Consider the following 24263-nt stretch of genomic DNA (forward strand, 5'->3'; position numbering starts at 1 on the left):
GTCTTCCATACAGCGGCTGAAGGGCTATTGAGACACTCATTAGGCTGTTTGCCCACAGATTGACTCCCACTACTCTAGTTATTAGAAAAGCTGTTTGAAATTCAGCTCCATAACAGATCATTGACTGTAGTGAAGGGGTGGAGTTTGTTGTTGGTTCACTCATTGTGGTCCAGAGTTGTGTCCAAGACGTTGTCTGGATGATATAAAACCCACCTGTATTAATGTACTGTACAATAATACAGTACACCTGATTGTTTCTGTCAAACCTAAACATCTTGATATTGAGGTTTTTAATATTAACATATTGCAGTAATGTCTAAAAGTGTCCTCCTAACCAGACAACAAGAACTCTGGGGGGGGGTTGAAGTATTAAAGTACTTCGAGCAGGAAGACTGGGGATTGAAGCAACCCTGTAATTGCTAACCAATCGTGGCTTAGCGTGACTTCAACTTCTCTGCTGAACTGGAAGGCTGAGTCTCTGGCTCTCTAGGAACTGCTGAGCTCCAGATCAGATCAGATCAGACTTAAGACTACTTCTATCACATATTGCACGGCACTGCCTGGGACTGCCTGGGACTGCCCGGCACTGCCTGGGCCTGCCTGGTACGGACGGTCACAGGAAACAGCTAGGATGGCATGACGAGATTTACTTTAACTTGACTTTTAATGCATGCTGCTAATATGTTACTCTATAGCTATTTTATATCAATGAAATGCAGGCAATCATTTTAGCAGTTGTGTTACGGAAACCAATGTATTGATGTACGCATTGGGGAAACTATTTGAGAGATGCTGTTGCTGATTCAAACTGGAGTGAAACATGCTGAGCTTCGCTGTCAGCGGACATTGTTGTTTGGACTTGCTGTCTGAGGAATTCACTTGCTAATTTCTACTTACCACCATATCATTATAGATCCAGAAAACTTTATTTTTAAGATTTGCCACAATAAGAAGATCCCTTCCTGAGTAAGTGATGGATGAATGGATGGATGGATAGATGGAAAGACAGACAGACAGACAGACAGACAGACAGACAGACAGACAGACAGACAGACAGACAGACAGACAGACTATTTCTCCAGCAAGAATTTTGCCAGGACCGTCTGGAAGTAGGGTGGGCAAAACTGAAAACGGGCAGAAAAGGTTTGGAACTCTCTTTGTTATTGGTAACCAATTTACCGTATGGTGATGTCACCATGGAAAGCCACAACTCCTGCCCATGCAAACCTTCCGATTAAGAAGGTCCTGAGTAGATTGTGTTTTTAATCAGCAACTATCAGGAAATAACACTTTTTCGCTATTTCCAGTGTTTCATCAGCTGCTGTACAATATAATTTATAAAACTGGTGGGTTTAATCCTGAATGCTGATTGGTTAAAAGTGCATTTCAGCCGGTGTTTCTTCCACAAGTTACCACCAGCTAAATCTATGACGTTAAAATGCCTATTTACTCTGTTCCATCTGACTGAGCAATCCGCTGTTTCATCAGTTGTAAACTTGATCTCCACTACAGTTGATGTCAGAAGTTTACATACACCTTAGCCAAATATATTTAAACTCAGGTTTCACAATTCCTGACAATTAATCCTAGTAAGAATTCTCTGTCTTAGGTCAGTTAGGATCACCACTTTATTTTAAGAATGTGAAATGTCAGAATAATAGTTAAGAGAATTATTTATTTCAGCTTTTATTTCTTTCATCACATTCCCAATGGGTCAGAAGTTTACATACACTCAATTAGTATTTTGTAACATTGCCTTTAAATTATTTAACTTGGGTCAAATGTTTCGGTAAGCCTTCCACAAGCTTCCCATAATAAGTTGGGTGAATTTTGTTCCATTACTCCTGACAGAGCTGGTGTAATTGAGTTTGTAGGCCTCCTTGCTTTCACACGCTTTTTCAGTTCTGCCCACAAATTTTCTATAGGATTGAGGTCAGGGCTTTGTGATGGCCACTCCAATACCTTGACTTTGTTGTCCGTAAGCCATTTTTCCACAACTTTGTAAGTATGCTTGGGGTCATTGTCCATTTGGAAGACCCATTTGCGACCAAGCTTTAACTTCCTGACTGATATCTTGAGATGTTGCTTCAATATATCCACGTAATTTTCTTTCCTCATGAAGCCATCTATTTTGTGAAGTGCACCAGTCCCTCCTGCAGCAAAGCACCCCAACAACATGATGCTGCCACTCCCATGCTTCACGGTTGGGATGGTGTTCTTCGGCTTGCAAGCATCCCCCTTCTTCCTCCAATCATAGCGATGGTCATTATGGCCAAACAGTTCTATTTTTGTTTCATCAGACCAGAGGACGTTTTTCCAAAAAGTATGATTTTTGTCCCCATGTGCAGTTGCAAACCGTAGTCTGGCTTTTTTTATAGCGGTTTTGGAGCAGTGGTTCCTTCCTTGCTGAGCGGCCTTTCAGGTTATGTCGATATAGGACTCGTTTAACTGTGGATATAGATACTTTTGTACCTGTTTCGTTCAGCATATTCACAGCTGTTGTTCTGGGATTGATTTGCACCTTTCGCACAAAATACGTTCATCTCTAGAACACAGAACGCATCTCCTTCCTGAGCGGTATGACAGCTCCGTGGTCCCATGGTGTTTATACTTGCGTACTATTGTTTGTACAGATGAACGTGGTACCTTCAGCCGTTTGGAAATTACTCCCAAGGATGAACCAGACTTGTGGAGGTCTACAATTATTTTTCTGAGGTCTTGGCTGATTTCTTTTGATTTTCCCATGATGTCAAGCAAAGAGGCACTGAGTTTGAAGGTAGGCCTTGAAATACATCCACAGTACACATCCAATTGACTCAAATTATGTCAACTAGCCTATCAGAAGCTTTTAAAGCCATTACATCATTTTCTGGAATTTTCCAAGCTGTTTAAAGGCACAATCAACTTAGTGTATGTCAACTTCTGACCCACTGGAATTGTGATACAGTGAATAATAAGTGAAATAATCTGTCTGTAAACAATTGTTGGAAAAATGACTTGTTTCATGCACAAAGTATTGTTTACAAAACTATAGTTTGTTAACAATAAATTTGTGGAGTGGTTGAAAAACAAGTTTTAATGACACCAACCTAAGTGTATGTAAACTTCAGACTTCAACTGTATATAAAACATCTAGACATTATCTCACATCTCTTTTAGACTAAGGTTTAGTTTTCAACAGCTGAGATTTATATAAACCTTGCAGTCTGTCTCTCTGACATCTGCAACCTTGTTTCAATATTCAAATTCGATCTCCAACCATCAAATCAATCAATCAAATGTATTTATGAATCCCTTCTTACGTCAGCTGATGTCACAAAGTGCTGTACGGAAACCCAGTCTAAAACTGTTCCAACTGTCCCATAGTAATGAGGATCGGGAGTCAGGCAGCGTTTCTCAGCCAGTCGAAATCATGAATCAGGTGGCGTCATTTTTATGGATACATACAAAGAAATGTCATTTGAAAATATGTCAAACGAAACAAAGTACAGCTGGTTTGCAGTCTTTCCAGTTTCCGTTTGAGGTTATTGTGTTTAGCTGTGTTGTTAGCTAGCTCCTCTGAACAACAGTTTCCTAATGAGAAAGCACATTTTCTATGCCAGGTGAAATCACGCCTCATTAGATAGATCATTGTTATGGATGTTTCCAAATAAATATCACTAGAAAACTGCTTAAACAAGTGCAAATGCAGCTACTGTTGTTATTCTGGCTGCGCTGTTTGACGTGACTGTGAGTTAGCCATCGTTGGTTAGCTAGCTAGCAAGGGAGAAGAACATTGCCAGCCAGTATGGCAATGGAACATTTAGAACGAACGACTGGGTCGTGTCCATAGATACAGAACCAAAAGACTGAAAGACTGGATCGGGTCTCTGGCAACCGAACCAATAGAACGAACGACCAGCTGGCTTGGGTAGCAACCCTAGATTTGTTTTCGGGTCTATCTCTTGTCGAAGGATGAAATAGTATCAATAAATTCATCAAAATAATGTTTTTAATGAAAATAAGTCAATCATTATTTGAATATGTTGGTAACTCGTTGTATAAAAGTGATGATGCCCTCGAAGCCGGTGTTTTTGGAGGATATATTGGTCTTCATCTCTGGGCCAATATATCCTCCAAACACCGGGCATCTCGGGTGTAATATCTTAACTAAAACATGAGAAAAAATTGTTTTGACTGCACTAGGCCTTTTAATAGCTAGTTCTGCTGTGATATCTCCCATCCATATCACAAGTGGACCTTGTAGAATACTCGGCTGCATATAAAATAATATATATATATATATAATATAAAATATATATCTAAAAACTGTATCCAGTGAACGTGATGAGGGAGGTTGCAAGCACTTCCCTACATTATTTCAAGGCTCGTGAATCTGCTAAACGGTCCACTGTGGAGTGTGATGGGCGGAACCATGGACATTTACAGATGGTCTCGCCTCATAAGCTGCTCTATGGCAGGGCTCACCTGCAATACAGTGAGGATACACAACACACACACACACACACACACACACACACACACACACACACACACACACACACACGCACACACACACGCACACGCACACGCACACACACACTGCAGCAAGGCTCAGTGCTAAACTACAAGACATGCAGCACTATAATTCCCCCTCCACTGCTAGAAACAAACACACTATAATTCCCCCTCCACTGCTAGCAACAAACACACTATTTCATCACCCACTTTTCTCCTCTTTGGTTCTTTATTTGGCCAGTTCTAGGTATGGGTAAATATTATTGGCAGCAGGTATCATTCCTAGATATGTTACATAGATAATGTATCTTGGTTTGATTGAGGTAGATGCTGAATATTCTCTCTCTCTCTCTCTCTCTCTCTCTCTCTCTCTTTCTCTCTCTCTCTCTCGCTGTCTCTCTCTCTCTCTCTCTCTCTCTCTCTCTCTCTCTCTCTCTCTTTCTCTCTCTCTCTCTCGCTGTCTCTCTCTCTCTCTCTCTCTCTCTCTCTCTCTCTCTCTCTCTCTCTCTCTCTCTCTCTCTCTATCTGCCTCTCTCTCCCTCTTTCTTATTGGACACCATCTATCCGTGTAGACCCCAGCCTGACCCTGAGCTGTTGATAGGATTTAGCCGGGGTGACCATCACCTCACTGCAATCTGTGCGATATTCACACAGTGTTGAGCTTAAACCCAAGTGTCTGTGTCACCCAGCGCCAAGAACCAAGAGAGAGTCTTCACATAAGGTGTTAGTATGGCCAGGAGGGAAGGAGAGAGAGGGGAGAGGGTGGAGGAGGGAGAGGGGCAAGGAGTGTGAGAGAGAGAGAGCAAGCACTGCTTCAATCAAGCCCCTGGGCCAGTGGAAAAGTCTATCCTCACACACAAGGTCTCATTAATGCAGAAGGGATAGGTTTAACCCTGACCTGGCTACGGCGGGATGGAGAGACCAAAAAGAAGATGGAGGGGGTGAGAAAGACAGGGGGAAGAAGGGAAATTAAAGAAAAGACAGTAAGGCTGTGTATATTTGTTTTCCTTATTCAAAGAGAGGGACCTTGGACAGATTTGTATTAACTGACATCCAGAAGGGCTGTTTTCCATCACCTGAAACCCCCATTGTGCCATGTGGTGATGAGCGATGTATTTTTCTCATTAGGATTTCCTTGTCTGTGGCATCTGGATATATTTACTGATAAACTCTAGCAAACACTCTAATCGGTCTGTGTGTGTTTGTCTGTGTGTGTGTGTATATGTGTGTGTGTGTGTGTGTGTGTGTGTGTGTGTGTGTGTGTGTGTGTGTGTGTGTGTGTGTGTGTGTGTGTGTGTGTGTACAAAATGGGCGTTTCGTACACCAAAGATCAGTGGCTAATTTATTTATTTTTTATTTTTTTCACCTTTATTTAACCAGGTAGGCTAGTTGAGAACAAGTTCTCATTTGCAACTGCAACCTGGCCAAGATAAAGCATAGCAGTGTGAAGGACAACACAGAGTTACACATGGAGTAAACAATTAACAAGTCAATAACACAGAAGAAAAAAAGGGGAGTCTATATACATTGTGTGCAAAATGCATGAGGAGGTAGGCGAATAATTACAATTTTGCAGATTAACACGAGTGATAAATGATCAGATGGTCATGTACAGGTAGAGATATTGGTGTGCAAAAGAGCAGAAAAGTAAATAAATAAAAACAGTATGGGGATGAGGTAGGTAAAAATGGGTGGGCTATTTACCGATAGACTATGTACAGCTGCAGCGATCGGTTAGCTGCTCAGATAGCAGATGTTTGAAGTTGGTGAGGGAGATAAAAGTCTCCAACTTCAGCGATTTTTGCAATTCGTTCCAGTCACAGGCAGCAGAGAACTGGAACGAAAGGCGGCCAAATGAGGTGTTGGCTTTAGGGATGATCAGTGAGATACACCTGCTGGAGCGCGTGTTACGGGTGGGTGTTGCCATCGTGACCAGTGAACTGAGATAAGGCGGAGCTTTACCTAGCATGGATTTGTAGATGACCTGGAGCCAGTGGGTCTGGCGACGAACATGTAGTGAGGACCAGCCGACTAGAGCATACAGGTCGCAGTGGTGGGTGGTATAAGGTGCTTTAGTGACAAAACGGATTGCACTGTGATAAACTGCATCCAGTTTGCTGAGTAGAGTGTTGGAAGCAATTTTGTAGATGACATCGCCGAAGTCGAGGATCGGTAGGGTAGTCAGTTTTACTAGGGTAAGTTTGGTGGCGTGAGTGAAGGAGGCATTGTTGCGGAATAGAAAGCCGACTCTAGATTTGATTTTCGATTGGAGATGTTTGATATGAGTCTGGTACTAGGTACTTATAGATGTCCACATATTCAAGGTCGGAACCATCCAGGGCGGTGATGCTAGTCAGGCGTGCGTGTGCAGGCAGCGAACGGTTGAAAAGCATGCATTTGGTTTTACTAGCGTTTAAGAGCAGTTGGAGGCCACGGAAGGAGTGTTGTATGGCATTGAAGCTCGTTTGGAGGTTAGATAGCACAGTGTCCAAGGACGGGCCGGAAGTATATAGAATGGTGTCGTCTGCGTAGAGGTGGATCAGGGAATCGCCCGCAGCAAGAGCAACATCATTGATATATACAGAGAAAAGAGTCGGCCCGAGAATTGAACCCTGTGGCACCCCCATAGAGACTGCCAGAGGACCGGACAGCATGCCCTCCGATTTGACACACTGAACTCTGTCTGCAAAGTAGTTGGTGAACCAGGCAAGGCAGTCATCAGAAAAACCGAGGCTACTGAGTTGCCGATAAGAATATGGTGATTGACAGAGTCGAAAGCCTTGGCAAGGTCGATGAAGACGGCTGCACAGTCTCAGTGCAGTGGGCAGCTGGGAGCTGGGAGCTGTCCCAGAACTTTTTGGAGTTGGAGCTACAGGATGCAAATTTCTTCCTGAAGAAGCTGGCCTTAGCTTTCCTGACTGACTGCGTGTATCCGTTCCTGACTTCCCTGAACAGTTGCATATCGCGGGGACTATTCAATGCTATTGCAGTCTGCCACAGGATGTTTTTGTGCTGGTCGAGGGCAGTCAGGTCTGGAGTGAACCAAGGGCTATATCTGTTCTTAGTTCTGCATTTTTTGAACGGAGCATGCTTATCTAAAATGGTGAGGATTTTACTTTTAAAGAATGACCAGGCATCCTCAACTGACGGGATGAGGTCAATGTCTTTCCAGGATACCCGGGCCAGGTCGATTAGAAAGGCCTGCTCACAGAAGTGTTTTAGGGAGCGATTGACAGTGATGAGGGGTGGTCGTTTGACTGCGGCTCCGTAGCGGATACAGGCAATGAGGCAGTGATCGCTGAGATCCTGGTTGAAGACAGCGGAGGTGTATTTGGAGGGCCAGTTGGTCAGGATGACGTCTATGAGGGTGCCCTTGTTTACAGATTTAGGGTTGTACCTGGTGGGTTCCTTGATGATTTGTGTGAGTTTGAGGGCATCTAGCTTAGATTGTAGGACTGCCGGGTGTTAAGCATATCCCAGTTTAGGTCACCTAACAGAACAAACTCTGAAGCTAGATGGGGGGCGATCAATTCACAAATGGTGTCCAGGGCACAGCTGGGAGCTGAGGGGGGTCAGTAGCAGGCGGCAACAGTGAGAGACTTATTTCTGGAGAGAGTAATTTTTAAAATTAGTAGTTCGAACTGTTTGGGTATGGACCTGGAAAGTATGACATTACTTTGCAGGCTATCTCTGCAGTAGACTGTAACTCCTCCCCCTTTGGCAGTTATATCTTGACGGAAAATGTTATAGTTGGCAAGGACATCAGGGTTAGCAGAGTGTGCTAAAGCAGTGAGTAAAACAAACTTAGGGAGGAGACTTCTGATGTTGACATGCATGAAACCAAGGCTTTTTCGATCACAGAAGTCAACAAATGAGGGTGCCTGGGGACATGCTGGGCTTGGGTTTACCTCCACATCACCCGGGGAACAGAGGAGGAGTAGTATGAGGGTGCGGCTAAAGGCTATCAAAACTGGTCGCCTAGAGCGTTGGGGACAGAGAATAAAAGGAGCAGATTTCTGGGCATGATAGAATATATTCAGGGCATAATGCGCAGGCAGGGGTATGGTGGGGTGCGGGTACAGCGGAGGTAAGCCCAGGCACTGGGTAATGATGAGAGAGGTTGTATCTCTGGACATGCTGGTTGTAATGGGTGAGGTCACCGCATGTGTGGGAGGTGGGACAAAGGAGGTATCAGGGGTATGAAGAGTGGAACTAGGGGCTCCATTGTAAACTAAAACAATGATAACTAACCTGAACAACAGTATACAAGGCATATTGACATTTGAGAGAGACATACAGCGAGGCATACAGTAATCACAGGTGTTGAATTGGGAGAGCTAGCTAAACAGTAGGTGAGACAACAACAGCTAATCAGCTAGCACAACAACAGCAGGTAAAATGGCGTTGACTAGGCAGTGAGGATCGGATTAACTACACACAGAGCCTGAGTGCGGCTGGGGCCGACAGATAAAACATAAACAAGCAGAATGGAGTACCGTGATTCATGGACAGTCCAGCATGCATCAGCTATGTAGCCAAGTGATCAGTGTCCAGGGGGCAGCGGTGGATGGGGCAGAGAAGCTAGACTGGCGAGTATTATCCAGGTTAAAAAAACTGGCTGGCTGTGCAGAAGGTAAAGCCGCTAGCAGTGGCTAACAATGACTAAATAGCTTGTAGCTAGTTAGCTGGTTAGCTTCTGGAGGTTCTTGAATGTGTTCTAAAAATTTAAAATAATAGCGATTCTGTATCACATTGGGTGAGGCAGGTTACCGGAAGGTATAATCAAATTAAAAATCGAAAAGAGATTGAAAGTAAATATGTGTCCAGTGAGTGGTTGGGACTCGGCGATTCAGACAGTTAGCAGGCCTGTGCTAACAAGCTAACAGTTAGTAGGCCGGGGCTAAACAAGGTAGCAGTTAGCGGACCGGGGCTAAACAAGCTAGCAGTTAGCAGGCCGAATTAGCAAGCAAGCAGATAGCAAGGGCTAGAAAGTTAGTCTTTGGGGGACGTCACGATGGGGTGAGTCTGTTTATGCCTCTTCATGCGGTGACATTGATAGACCGGTCGTGGTTCCGGATATTGTAGCCCAGGAGTATGCTTCGGTGGTAGCACAGGAGCTCTGGCCGGGCTAGCTTCAAGCTAAGTGGATGGAAACGCTAGCCAGGAGTAATCATCCGGGGTTGCGGTTAGCTAGTTAGCTAGTTGTGAAGATCCAGCTGAAAATGTTCTGTTTGCGGTGGGAATCCGGGGATAAAAATAATAGGTCCGTTATGCTCTGGTTAGAGTCGCATTGTTCGAACTGGCGAGAGCTTTCCGAGCTAAAGGTTAGCTGATGACCGGTTAGCTGATGACCGCTAGCAATGGTTTGCTGGTAGTTAGCTGGCTAGCTTCAGTTGAGGGGTTCCGGATCCGAAGTAAATATAAATACTTTAGAGAAAAAAGCAGATCCACGCTAAATTGGGTGAGGCGGGTTGCAGGAGAGTATTTAGATGATGAGGTTTAGCAAAATGTTTTAAAAGATATGCGAAGAAAAATATATATATAAAAACGATATATACGATAAAACGATATATACAAGGGACACGACAAGACGTCTGACTGCTACGCCATCTTGGATTCATAAGAACGACAGGATTATTGAATAGGAGACATTGTGCCTATAATTAGACACATTAGATAGCAACTATATGCCACGTAAAAATGTCATTAAAAATAATGTATTTTTAACTGCATGTTAGCAGTGTCATCAGTGTTTAGTGATTGGGAGGTTGGAGAAGGAGGGAGGTTGGAGAGGGAGGGAGGGAGAGGGAGGGAGAGGGAGGGAGGGAGAGGGAGGGAGAGGGAGGTTGGAGAAGGAGGGAGGTTGGAGAGGGAGGGAGGGAGAGGGAGGTTGGAGAGGGAGGGAGGGAGAGGGAGGTTGGAGAGGGATGGTGAGAGAGAGGGAGGTTGGAGAGGGAGGGAGGGAGGGAGGGAGAGGGAGGTTGGAGAGGGATGGAGAGAGAGGTGGGTAGAGGGAGGGAGAGGGGGGGAGAAAACCTCTGTCACACAAAAGGATTTGTTTGATTGTTTGAGCCTATACGTCAGACCTGCCTTGTCAGTGGCAACTACATTTATATTCACCAAGTCACATCCTCTGTCAGGGATCATGTGATGAACTGGGCTGCACGGCTGTATCTTATTCACTTGAACGCTAGCCTGCATCCATCCCTCCATTTAAGGGGCCTAAGTGAAATTCCGTTGTGGGGGCTCACCAACCTTTACGAGCAAAACAATTTGACAGCGGATATGCTTATTTGTTTGTTTTTGTTTTACATTTAATTTCCTGCAATTCTACTCATTGTCCCCCGAAGTGTAGAGAAATACAGTTGTTGCGTTTTTTTATGTGACATCTGAGAGTGACTAACAAAATCAATGGCCGTCCACTGGTCAGTAATGTGACCGTGATTACTACACGTTTAGATAACTGGCTACACTAACGTACCAATGTGAAACATGTTAGCTGACATGGGCTAATTGAGTGACTGTCAGTGACTGACTCAACAAGAGAAAAACTGCTGATGTTCAAACAAATTTGGAAATTGCACCTTGGGATTTATCCAGGGGTCAACCTACATGCAGACCGCCACTTGCCCATCCCTGGTCTAAAGCAATACTATACAGCATGGTATTCACTGTAACAATACCTTCCCTGCCTCCCTCCCTCCATACAGCATGGTATTCACTATAACAATACCTTCCCTGCCTCCCTCCCTCCATACAGCATGGTATTCACTATAACAATACCTTCCCTGTCTTCCTCCCTCCCTCCATACAGCATGGTATTCACTGTAACAATACCCTCCCTGCCTGTCTCCCTCCCTCCCTCCCTGTCTCCCTCCCTCCATTCAACATGGCCTAGAGCAGGTGGTCGACCCAAGGGTAATTTTATTGTATTTATTGATATATTATTAATTTATTTAATGTTTATATGTATTTTTCTTCAGGAAATCAGCTCCAATTGATTTAAATTTAGTAAATCAGCTACAAAATATTTTAATTTAAGAAATCTGCCTCTAAATATTCCCACGCATAAATAGAGAGAAGTGATCGTATCCCAATGTAGTCGAGTTTTGAAATTATTATGTTTTTGCCAAATACTATATCTGTTTGACCTTCTTATAGTCAGTTTGCAGTGTACAAATGATTTATAATTATGTCCCGGGGCTCGACCATCTACTCAATAAACAATTGGCCCGTAGCTGCATGGGGTTGGGAACCCCTGGCAACAGCATGTAGTTGGGAACCCCTGGCAACAGCATGGGGTTGGGAACCCCTGGCAACAGCAGGGGGTTGGGAACCCCTGGCAACAGCATGTGGTTGGGAACCCCTGGCAACAGCATGTAGTTGGGAACCCCTGGCAACAGCATGGGGTTGGGAACCCCTGGCAACAGCATGTGGTTGGGAACCCCTGGCAACAGCATGTAGTTGGGAACCCCTGGCAACAGCATGTAGTTGGGAACCCCTGGCAACAGCATGGGGTTGGGAACCCCTGGCAACAGCATGGGGTTGGGAACCCCTGGCAACAGCATGGGGTTGGGAACCCCTGGCAACAGCATGGGGTTGGGAACCCCTGGCAACAGCATGGGGTTGGGAACCCCTGGCAACAGCATGGGGTTGGGAACCCCTGGCAACAGCATGTAGTTGGGAACCCCTGGCAACAGCATGGGGTTGGGAACCCCTGGCAACAGCATGTAGTTGGGAACCCCTGGCAACAGCATGGGGTTGGGAACCCCTGGCAACAGCATGGGGTTGGGAACCCCTGGCAACAGCATGGGGTTGGGAACCCCTGGCAACAGCATGGGGTTGGGAACCCCTGGCAACAGCATGTAGTTGGGAACCCCTGGCAACAGCATGTAGTTGGGAACCCCTGGCAACAGCATGGGGTTGGGAACCCCTGGCAACAGCATGTAGTTGGGAACCCCTGGCAACAGCATGGGGTTGGGAACCCCTGGCAACAGCATGGGGTTGGGAACCCCTGGCAACAGCATGGGGTTGGGAACCCCTGGCAACAGCATGGGGTTGGGAACCCCTGGCAACAGCATGTAGTTGGGAACCCCTGGCAACAGCATGTAGTTGGGAAGCCCTGGCAACAGCATGGGGTTGGGAACCCCTGGCAACAGCATGTAGTTGGGAACCCCTGGCAACAGCATGGGGTTGGGAACCCCTGGCAACAGCATGGGGTTGGGATGCTCAGAGAGTGTTGTCTCGCTCATACTAATCATATACTGTATTCTTGTCATCATTATACTATTAGTCTTTTGGATTTATATTGTATTTTTATTGATAGGATAGTTATTTATGATTATGAGCAGATGCAGAGAAGGGTATTTTGCTGTGATGTTTGTGGAACAATAATGGTTGGGTTTCAAAACAATAGCATGAGTTTATTTGTCAAAGGAGTGGGCTCCTGAGTGGCGCAGCACACTAAGTCACTGCATCTCAATGCTAGAGGTGTCACTACAGACCCTGGTTCAAGTCCAGGCTGTACTGGTTCAAGTCCAGGCTGTACTGGCAATGATTGGAAGTCCCATAGGGCGGGGCACAATTTACCCAGCATCGCTGGGGTTTGCATGGGGTAGAACGTCATTTTAAATAAGAAGTCTTAACCTACTTGTCTAGTTAACTAAAGGTTCAATTTAAACAATACAGAAAGGAATACTTGAGTTGCTAGCTTCAGTAGACACAAACAGTTTTAACCTGATTTGTTATGGACAACACAAATAGGGTGTTTCAAACAGTAGAAATGTCCTCTTCCACCTCTCCCCAGTGTGTGTTGGGCGCATTTCTTGTCTGTTATGCGTCTCCAGGGAAGACTTGGTTGACCAAACATGAGACGACCACTTCCTGAAGACGACCCAACCAAAACCACTTCCTGACGATGACCCAACCAAAACCACTTCCTGACGATGACCCAACCAAACATTAGTCTGGATTGGAACGAAGGAGAATGAATGAAAAGAAAGGCTGGAATTGCTTTGATTTGTTACCCGGGTGTGTTTTTTTTTGTCTCAGTCTGGACATTAGGCAGAACGTTGTGGACACAGAAACAATTAGAGCTGCCCTGTGAAGATAATGTACACACACCTACACACACACACAAACACTTACAGATTAACCGAGTGTGTTTCGGGGAGGGTCGCTGATACCATTAGCACCAATTTAGCGGGACCTCTCTGCTGCACTACCTCCATCCAGCAGATAGCTGCTCCAGTCATCATTGTAATCTATGGCTGCTGTTCCATCCCTCGTCAGCTAATGCTAGCTGATCAGATTGGATTAATAGCTACATCTTCTGTAATTTCGACTGGATCGGGTGGAGCTCTGTAGCAGCGAAATTTGCTAGCTGGCTACAATGTCAATTATTTGAATGTTTCTCCAAACCATTCATTGGCTAATGGAGCTCTCAGTGCCATAAAATAAAACATAAGTTTCCCCATTGATTTCCATTGGGCTGCAGTGCTCAGCTCTTTATCTACTCTCTGAAGAGAAGGAGTGCTCCTGTACAGAGTGACTGGAGAGAGAGGGTATTATTGATCTTCATGAGGCAGTATGTTCTTGTTACGTGAGTATGGAGGAGACCGTAATGAAAGGTTTTAACCTGTGCGTTCAGAGATCTCCACAACTATCCAAGATTGCCATGTGCTATGCAGCAGATTTCCAGCTCCTAGTGATAGAAAATCCGTAAGGGGATTAATCAAATCAAATCAAAATGTATTGGTCGCATACATATACAGTATTTAGAAGATTTTATTGCGTGTGTAGCGAATGATTGTGTATCTAACAATACACAACAATAAACACAAAATCTAAAAAGTTAACGAATGGAATTTTATTAATTTTTTATTTTACCTTTATCTAACTAGGCAAGAACAAATTCTTATTTTCAATGACATCAGAGGAATGGTGGGTTAACTGCCTTGTTCAGGGGCAGCACAACTGATTTTTTACCTTGTCAGCTCAGGGATTTGATCTTGCAACCTTTCGGTTGCTAGTTCTTTTGGTTGCTAGTCCTTTCGGTTGCTAGTCCATTGCTCTAACCACTAGGCTACCTACCGCCCCAAATTAAGAAATATAGAAATATTAGGACGAGCAATGTCCGTTCAGAGTAAATATTTGCAAATGTATACAAAATAATAAACTGAAATATCACATTCACATAAGTATTCAGACCCTTTACTCAGTACTTTGTTGAAGCACATTTGGCCGCGATTACAGCCTGGATTCTTCTTGGGTATGACACTACAAGCTTGGCACACCTGTATTTGGGGAGTTTCTCCCATTCTTCTCTGCAGATCCTCTCAAGCTCTGTCAGGTTGGATGGGTAGCGTCGCTGCACAGCTATTAGGTCTCTCCAGAGATTTTCCATCAGGTCTGGGCTCTGGCTGGGCCACTCAAGGACATTCAGAGACTTGTCCCGAAGCCACTCCTGCGTTGTCTTGGCTGTGTGCTTAGGGTCATTGTCCTGTTGGAAGGTGAACCTTCATCCCAGTCTGAGGTCCTGAGCGCTCTGGAGCAGGTTTTCATCAAGGATATGTCTGTACATTGCTTCGTTCATCTTTTCCTCGATCCTGACTAGTCTCCCAGTCCCTGCCGGCAAAAAAATCCCACAGCATGATGCTGCCACCACCATGCTTCACCGCAGGGATGGTGCCAGGTTTCCTCCAGACTTGATACTTGGCATTCAGGCCAAAGAGTTCATTCTTGGTTTCATCAAACGACAGAATCTTGTTTCTCATGGTCTGAGAGTCTTCCGTCTGGCCACTCTACCATAAAGGCCTGATTGGTGGAGTCCTGCTGAGATTGTGTTACTTCTGGAAGGTTCTCCCATCTCCACATGGAACTCTAGAGCTCTGTCAGAGTGACCATTGGGTTCTTGGTCACCTCCCTGACCAAGGCCTTTCTCACCCCGATTGCTCAGTTTGGCAGGCGGCCAGCTCTAGGAAGAGTCTTGTTGGTTCCAAACTTCGTCCATATAAGAATGAAAGAGAACACTGTGTTCTTGGGGACCTTCAATGCTGCAGAAATGTTTTGGTACCCTTCACCAGATCTGTGCCTCGACACAATCCTGTCTCGGAGCTCTATGGACAATTCCTTTGACCTCATGGCTTGTTTTTTTGCTCTGAAATGCACAGGCAATTGTGGGACCTTATACAGACAGGTGTGTTACTTTCTAAATCATGTCCAATCAATTGAATTTACCACAGGTGGCCTCCGAGTTGTAGAAACATCTCAAGGAATGAATGGAAACAGGATGCACCTGAGCTCAATTTCGATTCTCATAGGAAAGGGTCTGAATACCTATGTGAATAAGGTATTTCGGTTTTTATTTTTAACAATTTGGCAAACATTTCAAAAACCTGTTGTCACTTTGTCAATGTGGGATATTGTGTATATAGTCAAGTTATTACCTCATACCCCTGCACATAAACTCAGTACTGGTACCCTGTGTATATGACCTAGTTACCACTGACTTAGTACTGGTACCCTGTGTATATAGCCTAGTTACCACTGATTCAGTACTGGTACCCTGTGTATATAGCCTAGTTATCATTACTCAGTACTGGTACCCTGGTTAAATAGCCTAGTTATCATTGATTCAGTACTGGTACCTTGTGTCTATAGCCAGGTTATCGTTACTCATTTTGGATTTATTCCTTATCTTACTCTTTTTCCATTATTTTCTTTCTCTCTGCATTGTTAGGAAGGGCCCGTCAGTAAGCATTTCACTCTAAGTCTACACCTGTTGTTTGCTAAACATGTGACAAATACAATTTGATTTATTGATTGAGTAGTTAGTTAATTAAAGGCACTCTTGAATTCACCTCAACCGACGAAACCTGAGTGTACCACTTATTTTAAATTACCCAGTCCATTTTGCCCCGGGGGCATCCAGGGAATGGTATGATTCCTTTACATTCCTTCTGTAATCCCCAAAGCCCCTTGTAACCTCCAGATAATGTCTGTGTAACCTCCATTCCTGTCTGTGGACACAGCACAGCATATGGCAGGTGATGGCACCCCTTTACCTCCTTACTGTGTTACCCATTGAAACATTTCCGCTGCCAGCCTTTTCTCTCACTGTTCACTGCTCACTGCTCACTGCTCACTGCTCACTGCTCACTGCTCACTCACTGCTCACTCCCCAGGTTCCCATTTCCCAGCGCTCAGGGCTTGCCTTGACAGGATGATAATGTGACTCTGGGCCTGTTAAAAGGCTAAATGCCCGTTTCATCATCGCCTTGAAGGACAAGAAAAAATGGCTTATTAACAGGAACACTCTTTCTCTCCCTTTCCTTTTTCATTATCTCTCTCTCTCTTCCTTTCTTTTCCTCTCTCCCTCTCATTTTTCATTCCCCCTCTCTCTTTCTCTTTCTCTCTCTCTCTCTCTCTCTCTCTCTCTCTCTATGTGTCTCTCTCTCTCTATCTCTCCCTCACTTCCTTTCTCTTCCTCTCTCTCTCTCTCTCTCTCTCTCTCTCTCTGTCTCTCCCTCACTTCCTTTCTCTTCCCCCCTCTCACTCTCTCTCTCTCTCTCTCTCTCTCTCTCCCTTTCTCTTCCTCTCTCTCTTCCTTTCTCTTCCTCTCTCTCTCTCTCTCTCTCTCCCTTTCTCTTCCTCTCTCTCTTCCTTTCTCTTCCTTTCTCTCTCTCTCTCTCTCTTCCTTTCTCTTCCTCTCTCTCTCTCTCTCTCTCTCTCTCTCTCTCTCACTTCATTTCTCTTCCTCTCTCTCTTCCTTTCTTTTCCTCTCTCTCCCTTTCTCTCGACCCCTCTCTTTCTTTACCTCTGGCCTTCTGCTTTATTTTTCTGTCCTACATCACAGAGAGAGAGTGCTTCTTTGTATTCCTGTCGCCCTAGCCACGGAACCACAGACACTGACATATCCTACCTAATCATGTGGCGGATTATCTTGTCCTCATAGATTGTAGGAGCGTCTCTGTTGAAAGGTCCTTTCTGAAGTACCACAGCCCCAGGGATGGGGAACATTGTGGTGTAATGACTTGTGGTAAACCTTTCAAATGTTTTGAGGCGGATGGTTTCGTGTTGATGAATCCGAGGCGGTACATAGGTCTGAAACCTTCACAGCAGCTGCCTGCTCACCTGCCTCTGTGTGAGTGTGAGAGAGTGTGAGAGCGTGTGTGAGCGACAGCTACGGCTACTGCTGCGACTACTGCTATAGCTACTGCTGCTACTACTGCTGTAGTTACTGCTGCTACTACTGCTATAGCTACTGCTGCTACTACTGCTGTAGCTACTGCTGCTACTACTGCTGTAGTTACTGCTGCTACTACTGCTATAGCTACTGCTTGGACTACTGCTATAGCTACTGCTGCTACGACTGCTGTAGCTACTGCTGCTACTAGTGCTGCTACTGCTGCTACTACTGCTATAGCTACTGCTGCTACTACTGCTATAGCTACTGCTGCTACTACTGCTATAGCTACTGCTGCTACTACTGCTGTAGTTACTGCTGCTACTACTGCTATAGCTACTGCTACCGCTGCTACTACTACTATAGATACTGCTGCTGCTACTGCTATAGCTACTGCTACCGCTGCTACTACTACTATAGATACTGCTGCTACTACTGCTATAGCTACTGCTGCTACTACTGCTATAGCTACTGCTGCTACTACTGCATTAGCTACTGCTGCTACTACTGCTGTAGTTACTGCTGCTACTACTGCTATAGCTACTGCTACCGCTGCTACTACTACTATAGATACTGCTGCTACTACTGCTATAGCTACTGCTACCGCTGCTACTACTGCTATAGCTACTGCTGCTACTACTGCTGTAGCTACTGCTGCTACTACTGCTATAGCTACTGCTGCTACTACTGCTATAGCTACTGCTGGGACTACTGCTATAGTTACTGCTGCTACTACTGCTATAGCTACTGCTGCTACTACTGCTGTAGTTACTGCTGCTATTACTGCTATAGCTACTGCTACCGCTGCTACTACTACTATAGATACTGCTGCTACTACTGCTATAGCTACTGCTACCGCTGCTACTACTGCTATAGCTACTGCTGCTACTACTGCTGTAGCTACTGCTGCTACTACTGCTATAGCTACTGCTGCTACTACTGCTATAGCTACTGCTGGGACTACTGCTATAGTTACTGCTGCTACTACTGCTATAGATACTGCTGCTATAGTTACTGCTGCTACTGCTGCTATAGATACTGCTGCTATAGCTACTGCTGCTACTACTGCTATAGATACTGCTGGTATAGCTACTGCTGCTACTACCGCTATAGCTACTGCTGCTACTACTGCTATAGTTACTGCTGCTACTGCTGCTATAGATACTGCTGCTATAGATACTGCTGCTATAGCTACTGCTGCTACTACTGCTATAGCTACTGCTGCTACTACTGCTATAGCTACTGCTGGGACTACTGCTATAGTTACTGCTGCTACTACTGCTATAGATACTGCTGCTATAGTTACTGCTGCTACTGCTGCTATAGCTACTGCTGCTACTACTGCTATAGATACTGCTGGTATAGCTACTGCTGCTACTACTGCTATAGCTACTGCTGCTACTACTGCTATAGTTACTGCTGCTACTGCTGCTATAGATACTGCTGCTATAGCTACTGCTGCTACTACTGCTATAGATACTGCTGCTACTACTGCTGTAGTTACTGCTGCTACTACTGCTATAGTTACTGCTGCTACTACTGCTATAGCTACTGCTGCTACTACTGCTATAGATACTGCTGCTACTACTGCTATAGCTACTGCTGCTACTACTGCTATAGCTACTGCTGCTACTACTGCTGTAGTTACTGCTGCTACTACTGCTATAGATACTGCTGCTATAGCTACTGCTGCTACTACTGCTATAGTTACTGCTGCTACTACTGCTATAGCTACTGCTGCTACTACTGCTATAGATACTGCTGCTACTACTGCTATAGTTACTGCTGCTACTACTGCTATAGCTACTGCTGCTACTACTGCTATAGATACTGCTGCTACTACTGCTATAGCTACTGCTGCTACTACTGCTATAGCTACTGCTGCTACTACTGCTGTAGTTACTGCTGCTACTACTGCTATAGCTACTGCTGCTACTACTGCTATAGATACTGCTGCTATAGCTACTGCTGCTACTACTGCTATAGTTACTGCTGCTACTACTGCTATAGTTACTGCTGCTATAGCTACTGCTGCTACTACTGCTATAGATACTGCTGCTATAGCTACTGCTGCTACTGCTGCTATAGATACTGCTGCTATAGCTACTGCTGCTACTACTGCTATAGATACTGCTGCTATAGCTACTGCTGCTACTACTGCTATAGCTACTGCTGCTACTACTGCTATAGATACTGCTGCTATAGCTACTGCTGCTACTACTGCTATAGTTACTGCTGCTACTACTGCTATAGCTACTGCTGCTACTACTACTGTAGTTACTGCTGCTACTACTGCTATAGCTACTGCTGCGACTACTGCTATAGCTACTGCTGCTACTACTGCTGTAGTTACTGCTACTACTACTGCTATAGTTACTGCTGCTACTACTGCTGTAGCTACTGCTGCTACTACTGCTATAGCTACTGCTGGGACTACTGCTATAGCTACTGCTGCTACGACTGCTGTAGCTACTGCTGCTACTAGTGCTGCTACTGCTGCTACTACTGCTATAGCTACTGCTGCTACTACTGCTGTAGTTACTGCTGCTACTACTGCTGTAGTTACTGCTGCTACTACTGCTATAGCTACTGCTGCTACTACTGCTATAGCTACTGCTGCTACTACTGCTGTAGTTACTGCTGCTACTACTGCTGTAGTTACTGCTGCTACTACTGCTATAGCTACTGCTGCTACTACTGCTATAGATACTGCTGCTACTACTGCTGTAGTTACTGCTGCTACTACTGCTATAGCTACTGCTGCTACTACTGCTATAGCTACTGCTGCTACTACTGCTGTAGTTACTGCTGCTACTACTGCTATAGCTACCGCTGCTACTACTACTATAGCTGCTGCTACCGCTGCTACTACTACTATAGATACTGCTACCGCTGTGACTACTACTATAGCTACCGCTACTGCTATAGCTACTGCTACCGCTACTACTACTATAGCTACCGCTGCTACTACTACTATAGCTACTGCTACCGCTACTACTACTACTATAGCTACCGCTGCTACTACTACTATAGCTACCGCTGCTACTACTACTATAGCTACCGCTGCTGCTACTGCTATAGCTACCGCTGCTACTACTACTATAGCTACCGCTACTACTATAGCTACTGCTACCGCTGCTACTACTACTATAGATACTGCTGCTGCTACTGCTATAGCTACTGCTACCGCTGTTACTACTACTATAGCTACTGCTACCGCTACTACTACTACTATAGCTACCGCTACTACTATAGCTACTGCTACCGCTGCTACTACTACTATAGATACTGCTGCTGCTACTGCTATAGCTACTGCTACCGCTGCTACTACTACTATAGCTACTGCTACCGCTACTACTACTACTATAGCTACCGCTACTACTATAGCTACTGCTACCGCTGCTACTACTACTATAGATACTGCTGTTGCTACTGCTATAGCTACCGCTGCTACTACTACTATAGATACTGCTGCTGCTACTGCTATAGCTACTGCTACCGCTGCTACTACTACTATAGATACCGCTGCTGCTATTGCTATAGCTACTGCTACCGCTGCTACTACTACTATAGATACCGCTGCTGCTACTGCTATAGCTACTGCTACCACTGCTACTACTACTACTGCTACCGCTGCTACTACTACTATAGATACTGCTGCTGCTACTGCTATAGCTACTGCTACCGCTGCTATTACTACTATAGCTACCGCTGCTGCTACTGCTATAGCTACTGCTACCGCTGCTACTACTACTATAGCTACCGCTGCTACTAAATCAAATCAAATCAAATGTATTTATATAGCCCTTCTTACATCAGCTGATATCTCAAAGTGCTGTACAGAAACCCAGCCTAAAACCCCAAACAGCAAGCAATGCAGGTGTTGAAGCACGTTGGCTAGGAAAAACTCCCTAGAAAGGCCAAAACCTAGGAAGAAACCTAGAGAAGAACCAGGCTATGAGGGGTGGCCAGTCCTCTTCTGGATGTGCCAGGTGGAGATTATAACAGAACATGGTCAAGATGTTCAAATGTTCATAAATGACCAGCATGGGCAAATAATTGGTCTGGGACAGGTAGCACGTCCGGTGAACAGGTCAGGATTCCAATGCCGCAGGCAGAACAGTTGAAACTGGAGCAGCAGCACGGCCAGGTGGACTGGGGACAGCAAGGAGTCATCATGCCAGGTAGTCCTGAGGCATGGTCCTAAGGCTCAGGTCCTCAAGAGAGAAAGAGAGAATTAGAGAGAGAATACTTAAATTCACACAGGATACCGGATAAGAAAGGAGAAGTACTCCAGATATAACAAACTGACCCTAGCCCCCCGACACATAAACTACCTCAGCATAACTACTGGAGGCTGAGACAGGAGGGGTCAGGAGACACTGTGGCCCCATCCGATGATAACCCTGGACAGGGCCAAACAGGAAGGATATAACCCCACCCACTTTGCCAAAGTACAGCCACTAGAGGGATATCTTCAACCACCAACTTACCATCCTGAGACAAGGCAGAGTATAGCCTACAAAGATCTCCGCCACGGCACAACCCAAGGGGGGGGGGGACAACCCAGACAGGAAGATCACATCAGTGACTCAACCCACTCAAGTGACGCACCCCTTCTAGGGACGGCATGAAAGAGCAACAGTAAGCCAGTGACTCAGCCCCTGTAATAGGGATAGAGGCAGAGAATCCCAGTGGAAAGAGGGGAACCGGCCAGGCAGAGACAGCAAGTAGCTATAACAGACTACCGCTGTTGCTACTGCTGCGACTTCTGCTATGACTACTGCTATAGCTACTGCTGCTGCTTCTGCTATAGCTACTGCTGCTGCTTCTGCTATAGCTACTGCTGCTACTACTGCTATAGCTACTGCTGCTACTACTGCTATAGCTACTGCTGTGACTACTACTATAGCTACTGCTGCTACTACTGCTGTAGTTACTGCTGCTACTACTGCTATAGCTACTGCTGCGACTACTGCTGCTGCTACTGCTGCTACTACTGCTATAGCTACCGCTGCTACTACTGCTATAGCTACTGCTGCGACTACTGCTGCTGCTACTGCTGCGACTACTGCCATAGCTACTGCTGCAGCTACGGATACCACTGCTATAGCTACCGCTGCTACTACTGCTATAGCTACTGCTGCGACTACTGCTATAGCTACTGCTGCGACTACTGCTGTTGCTACTGCTGTGACTACTGCCATAGCTACTGCTGCAACTACTACTACTGCTATAGCTACCTCTGCTACTACTGCTACTGCTATAGCTACCTCTGCTACTACTGCTACTGCTATAGCTACCGCTGCTACGGCTGCTATAGCTCCTGCTGCTACGGCTGCTATAGCTCCTGCTGCAACTACTACTACTGCTATCTTTTATGTTATGCTCTCCCTCTCTCATGGTGATAGCCTTGACTTTGAACTTGAGGTTAGATGGTATATTTTTCATCCCTCAATGTAAGAATTGACAAAAGACACACCTCTTGAGACACACCTCACCTCTTGTTCACCGGACGTGGTCCCTGTCCCAGACCTGCTGTTTTCAACTCTCTAGAGACAGCAGGAGTGGTAGAGATACTCTCAAAGATCGGCTATGAAAAGCCAACTGACATTTACTCCTGAGGTGCTGACTTGCTGCACCCTCGACAACTACTGTGAATATTATTATTTGACCATGCTGGTCATTTATGAACATTTGAACATCTTGGCCATGTTCTGTTATAATCTCCACCTGGCACAGCCAGAAGAGGACTGGCCACCCCTCAGAGCCTGGTTCCTCTCTAGGTTTTTTCCTAGGTTTTGGCCTTTCTAGGGAGTTTTTCCTAGCCACTGTGCTGCTACACCTGCATTGCTTGCTGTTTGGGGTTTTAGGCTGCGTTTCTGTACAGCACTTTGAGATATCCGCTGATCTAAGAAAGGCTTTATAGATAGATTTGATTTGAAATTTGATTGAGTTATCCAGACATGAAATTCTGATGGAGCCAGGCAGGTAGCCTAGTGGTTAGATCATTGGGTCAGTAACTGAAAGGTTGCTGGATCGAATCCCTGAGCTGACAAGGTACAAATCTGCTATTCTCCCCCTGAGCAAGGCAGTTAAGCACTGTTCCTCAGGTGCCGAAGATGTGGATTTTGATTTTGGCAGCCCCCCGCAACTCTCTGATTCAGGGGGTTGGGTTAAATGCAGAATACACATTTCAGTTGAACAACTGACTAGGTATCCCCCTTTCCCTTTGTGCAAAAACATGACTTTGGAAAGATAGTGGTTTATTCTCCCCTTGTTAAACTGAACTTCACTTTATACTTGCTACTAACGAGCACATTAGGCACAAGGTATTCCTGACTATTCTCTATTCACCCCCTCAGGACTTTACTGCTGTTTATAATGGTGTGAGCAATAGAGCAAAGATCTAGAGATAAGTATTTAATAAACGATACAGTGAATATGATATAAGATACAAATGCTAGACCCTGTCTGACGTTGGTTCTTGCAGTGTGGCTATGAGAAGATGTGAGTGTAAGTCGCAGGTGGAGGGGGACTTCTCTGAAGTGGTATGTTGTAAGTCGTAGGTGGAGGGGGA

At 45.3% G+C, this 24263-nt stretch overlaps 1 protein-coding gene across 2 annotated transcripts in view; it reads left to right on the plus strand.

Annotated features, from left to right (window-relative positions):
- Nucleotides 1-24263, plus strand: part of LOC110490897 (netrin-G1-like) — a 195314-nt gene that overhangs the window by 50960 nt on the left and 120091 nt on the right. The window lies entirely within an intron of this gene.

The sequence above is a fragment of the Oncorhynchus mykiss genome, chromosome 15 (genome assembly GCF_013265735.2).
Source record: "Oncorhynchus mykiss isolate Arlee chromosome 15, USDA_OmykA_1.1, whole genome shotgun sequence".
Classification (NCBI taxonomy): domain Eukaryota; kingdom Metazoa; phylum Chordata; class Actinopteri; order Salmoniformes; family Salmonidae; genus Oncorhynchus; species Oncorhynchus mykiss.